We start from the raw sequence: 5,648 nt of genomic DNA, 5'->3' as shown, positions 1-5,648 counted from the left end.
CACATGAGCATAGATATGTGATAGTTGTACTAGTGGGAGTTGCATGAAATGTTGCACTATTCACTATGTTGGATTCTATGTAGTTTTTCCTTCCTAATTTGAGCTCACTTGCTCCAAGAAAGTGCATGTGTTTTATATATGGTTTTGGGGTAGAAAGATCCCAGGAATCCATTGGTGAAATCATTTTTTCCATTGGAACATTTTCTGGAAAAGTCATATTTACATTTTCTTCTAAGTTTAGAACTTGGTTCCATGGATTATGAGGTGCTCTTCTATTTGTTTCTTGATTGTGGTAGTAGAGGGTGACCCCCTCTACCACATGTTGGTTTCAATTCATGATTTGGAATCCATGTGTGCAAGTTGTGCCCACCCAAAGTAGGCATGTGACTGAAATTCCGGATTAGTGAAAATCTGAGATTTTCACCAAGTCTGAGAATCTGTTTATATTTTCTTCTCCTGTAGATGAGGTTGTGCTGGTCATTGTGTTGTGATATAGCCCTAGATTTCAACTAGCAAGTTGGACCTGATATGTTTGTCTAGCTCCATGTAAAAGTTCATGTCATATGGAGCCCTGTAGTTATTGTTTTGGCTGCTGTCAAAAAGCTTCAGAGCAAAGACAGAAAGTTAGGTGCAGGAATTTTCACTAAGTCCCTCAGATCTGATGGTTTTGGGCAAGTTTGCAGCCTTGTATCTTCCTGTGTTTAATTCCTTTTTTGTGTGATTCTTGCTTGTGCTGGTAGTATTCTTGGCTAGCTACAACGACATATATTATTTGTCATAGTTGGGTGGTTGTAGGCGCTTTGCATATAGCTCACAAAGTGCTATGATGCAGTTTATGACAGATTGTGTAGTTTTGTCATTTTGATGATTGTGAGTGCTTAGTTGATGTTGTGGTGTTCTTCTTTGCTCCACCCCGTCCATGATGGTTTTTTTATGTCTTGGCAACCTGGGAATACTAGATTTGTGCCATTTGAGTGTGTGGTGATGATTTTGACACGTAGGGCTTCATATCTTGTTTCGTTGATTCCCGTTGATCCGTAGCTCCGATTGTAATGTTCTTTATATGGTTTTGCATCATTTTCACGAGACTCATCTGATCATGTCATTCTCATGCCTGTCAAAATAGGTTAGCATGCAGTTCTGTCCAGGAACATGTTTAGGCTTCTTTTGCTTGTGCTAGTGATAGAAATAGTGATGCATGCTCATATTCATCTCATGCATCATGTGCTTGTTGCATCTTGAGGTGCTGTTGTTCATTGGATGTTATTATTATGTTGGGTAGCACCAGGATCGGAGAACGAATACGTGGAGTCAGGAGAGAACGTGCAGGACGATCAAGAACCATTCCAAGCTGAGGATATCACAGGCAAGATGATATGACCTTGATTCCATCTCTAGACTTGTTATGCTAGTTTGCGTTTCCATGTCATATTGCTCGCTTCCTACCACTGAATTAAATTGCCTCCTGATATGCCATGAAACCAAACACTATCCCTACCTAGCAAACTTGAATGGCTAAGTAGGCTTTGCTCAGCTACTAATGTTAGTGTTGCTAGATGCAGGTGCTTTGTCTCATGTGACAACATGAGCTTGATATCATTATCTTAAATTTTGTTAATTAATTTAATGCACCTATATACTTGGTAAATGACGGAAGGCCTAGCCTTTTGCCGGGTTCTTTGTTCCGTTATTGCCGCCTTAGTTACCAGCTACCGGTGTTTGATTCCTTATTGATCGCTCCTAACACGTTCGGGGTTGCTATGGGGACCCCCTCGATAAATCGTGTAGTGCTAAGGCTTGTCCGGCAGGACCCAATATTGGTGTTAATTTGCTAATCACTTAATAATAATCTGCATAGGGAATAGCTACCCCGAGGAATTACTTTGCAGCCTGTGTACGTTTGTGATGGACTAGTTCACTACTGAAATTCAGAAATTTGCCGTCTGCCAAGGTGGACGGCAAAGGGGGCAACCACGGACGGCAAAGGCTTTGCCGTCTGCCCCCTCATGGCAAAGTAGACGGCAAAAAAAATCCGGTGAAGAGGCTCTTTGCCGTCTGCTTTCACAAAGCGGACGACAAAGAATCTTTGCCATGAGGGGTCAGACGGCAAAATAAATGGGACGGCATATATTGCAACGTCCCCGTTAAGTGTTAACGGCAAGCCTCCTCTCTTTGCCGTCTGCCTTACCCCCTTTGCCATGTGGGGGCAGACGGCAAAGAGGGGAGAGAGAGGGGGCAGATTCCCCCTTTGCCATGTGCCTTCCCCCCTTTGCCATGTGGGGGCAGACGACAAAGAGGGGAGAGAGAGGGGGCAGATTCCCCCTTTGCCATGTGCCTTCCCCCCTTTGCCATGTGTTGGCAGACGGCAAAGATGGGAGAGAGAGGGGGCAGATTCCCCCTTTGCCATGTGCCTTCCCCCCTTTGCCATGTGTTGGCAGACGTCAAAGAGGGGAGAGAGAGGGGGCAGATTCCCCCTTTGCCATGTGCCTCCCCCCTTTGCCATCTATTGGCAGACGGCAAAGAGGGGAGGGAGAGGGGGCAGATTCCCCCCTTTGCCGTCTGCCTCCCCCCCTTTGCCATGTGTTGGCAGATGGCAAAGAGGGGAATCAGCCCCTTTTTTATTTATTTTTTGTTATATCCAGCATTTTTAACAATAATCAGGATATATATATATATATTTGACATAAATAAATTTCTTTCCGTACTCATAACCATATTAAAATAACTCTCATCCATAGTGCATACATATTATGCAAGTTACATCCGTACCAAACCATATATTACACCAGTTTCATCCACGTGCATACAAAGTTTCATATATTCATATACTACAATAGTTTCAATACAACCCATGGTACAAGAAATCGTCTTCAAGCATTCCATCAACCAAGCTTCCCGTGAAGTGAAGGTAATCTGCAAAATGACAAATAAGAAAGTTAGAAAAATAATACTAGATGAAGTAGTGTATATATAGGTTATTTCGGAGAGAAATTAGCTAAGTATAGACCATTTAGGAGCTAACTAAGCTAATTATGTCATTTAGGTGGAACCCTAGCTAACTATAGGAGAAGAGAAAGAGAAGAAGAAGTAAAAGAAGGAGGAGGAGGAGGAGGAGGAGGAGGAGGAGAAGGAGAAGGAAGAGGAGAAGAAGAAGAAAAAGGAGGAGGAGGAGGAGGAGGAGGAGAAGGAGAAGGAAGAGGAGAAGAAGAAGAAGGAGAAGAAGGAGAAGAAGAAGGAGAAGAAGGAGAAGAAGAAGGAGAAGGAGCTCCCGCTCCTTCTCCTTCTTCTTCTCCTTCTTCTTCTCCTTCTTCTCCTTCTTCTTCTCCTTCTTCTCCTTCTTCTTATCCTTTTGTCCCCTTCTTCTCATTTTTCCTCTTTCTTCTCCTTTTTCCTCTTCCTTCTTCTCATTTTTCCTCTTCCTTCCTTTCATTTTTCCTCTTTTTCTCTTCTTGTCCCCTTCTTCGGGCTAAATTGGCTAAGAATGCCTTTTTGGAGCTAATTATGTCATTTCGAGGATAATTAGCTAAGTATAGGTCATTTTTTATTAAATAGGCCATTTTGGAGCTAACTAAGCTAATTATGTCATTTCGTAGGATAATTAGCCAATTTAGCCTTTCTTGGATGAGTCTAAGCTACGTAGAAGAAGAGATAGAGAAGAAGAAGTAAAAGAAGGAGGAGGAGGAGGAGAAGAAGAAGGAAGAGGAGAAGAAGAAGAAAAGAAGAAGGAGAAGAAGAAGAAGAAGAAGAAGGAGAAGGAGGAAGGAGGAAGAAGAAGGAGAAGGAGGAGCTCCTTCTCCTTCTCCTCCTTCTTCTCCTTCTTCTCCTTCTTCTTCTCCTCCTCCCTCTCCTCCTTCTTCTCCTCTTCTTCCTCTTTCTTCCTTTCATTTTTCCTCCTTTTCTCTTCTTGTCCCCTTCTTCGGGCTAAATTGGCTAAGAATGCCTTTTTGGAGCTAATTATGTCATTTCGAGGATAATTAGCTAAGTATAGGTCGTTTTTTATTAAATAGTCCATTTTGGAGCTAACTAAGCTAATTATGTCATTTCGTAGGATAATTAGCCAATTTAGCTTTTCTTGGATGAGTCTAAGCTACATAGAAGAAGAGATAGAGAAGAAGAAGTAAAAGAAGGAGGAGGAGGAGGAGAAGAAGAAGGAAGAGGAGAAGAAGAAGAAAAGAAGAAGGAGAAGGATAAGCAGAAGGAGAAGGAGGAAGAAGAAGGAGAAGGAGGAGCTCCTTCTCCTTCTCCTCCTTCTTCTCCTTCTTCTTCTCCTCCTCCCTCTCCTCCTTCTTCTTCTCCTCTTCTTCTTCTTCCTTCCTTTCATTTTTCCTCTTTCTTCTCCTCTTGTCCCCTTCTTCGGGCTAAATTGGCTAAGAATGCCTTTTTGGAGCTAATTATGTCATTTCGAGGATAATTAGCTAAATATAGGTCATTTTTTATTAAATAGGTCATTTTGGAGCTAACTAAGCTAATTATGTCATTTCGTAGGATAATTAGCCTATTTAGCCTTTCTTGGATGAGTCTATGCTACGTAGAAGAAGAGAAAGAGAAGAAGAAGTAAAAGAAGGAGGAGGAGGAGGAGGAGGAGAAGGAGAAGGAAGAGGAGAAGAAGAAGAAAAGAAGAAGGAGAAGGAGAAGGAGGAAGAAGGAGGAAGAAGAAGGAGAAGGAAGAAGTAAAAGAAGGAGGAGGAGGAGGAGGAGGAGGAGAAGGAGAAGGAAGAGGAGAAGAAGAAGAAAAGAAGAAGGAGAAGGAGAAGGAGGAGCTCCTTCTCCTTCTTCTCCTCCTTCTTCTCCTTCTTCTTATCCTCCTCCCTCTCCTCCTTCTCCTCTTCTTCTTCTTCCTTCCTTTCATTTTTCCTCTTTCTTCTCCTTTTGGCCCCTTCTTCGGGCTAAATTGGCTAAGAATGCCTTTTTGGAGCTAATTATGTCATTTCGAGGATAATTAGCTAAGTATAGGTCATTTTTATTAAATATGCCATTTTGGAGCTAACTAAGCTAATTATGTCATTTCGTAGGATAATTAGCCAATTTAGCCTTTCTTGGATGAGTCTAAACTACGTAGAAGAAGAGAAAGAGAAGAAGAAGTAAAAGAAGGAGGAGGAGGAGGAGGAGGGAGAGGAGAGGGAGAAGGAAGAGGAGAAGAAGAAGAAAATAAGAAGGAGAAGGAGAAGGAGGAAGAAGAAGGAAGTCTAGCTATTTTGGAGCTAACTAAGCTAATTATGTCATTAGATGGAAGTCTAGCTATTTTTGAGCTAACTAAGCTAATTATGTCATTAGATGGAAGTCTAGCTATTTTGGAGCTAACTAAGCTAATTATGTCATTAGATGGAAGTCTAGCTATTTTTGAGCTAACTAAGCTAATTATGTCATTAGATGGAAGTCTAGCTATTTTGGAGCTAACTAAGCTAATTATGTCATTAGATGGAAGTCTAGCTATTTTTGAGCTAACTAAGCTAATTATGTCATTAGATGGAAGTCTAGCTATTTTGGAGCTAACTAAGCTAATTATGTCATTAGATGGAAGTCTAGCTATTTTTTATTAAAACACTAGAAATAACATACCTAAGTTAGGGTGAAGCACGGTGGCTCTGGCTTGTTTCACCTGGAGAAGGCTGCCCTGGAGAAGGCTCGATTGTAGAAGGGTCGTGCGA

This window comes from Hordeum vulgare, chromosome 3H (genome assembly GCF_904849725.1).
Source record: "Hordeum vulgare subsp. vulgare chromosome 3H, MorexV3_pseudomolecules_assembly, whole genome shotgun sequence".
NCBI lineage: Eukaryota > Viridiplantae > Streptophyta > Magnoliopsida > Poales > Poaceae > Hordeum > Hordeum vulgare.
The sequence above is the reverse complement of the archived record's forward strand: the minus strand, read 5'-3'. Positions refer to the sequence as shown.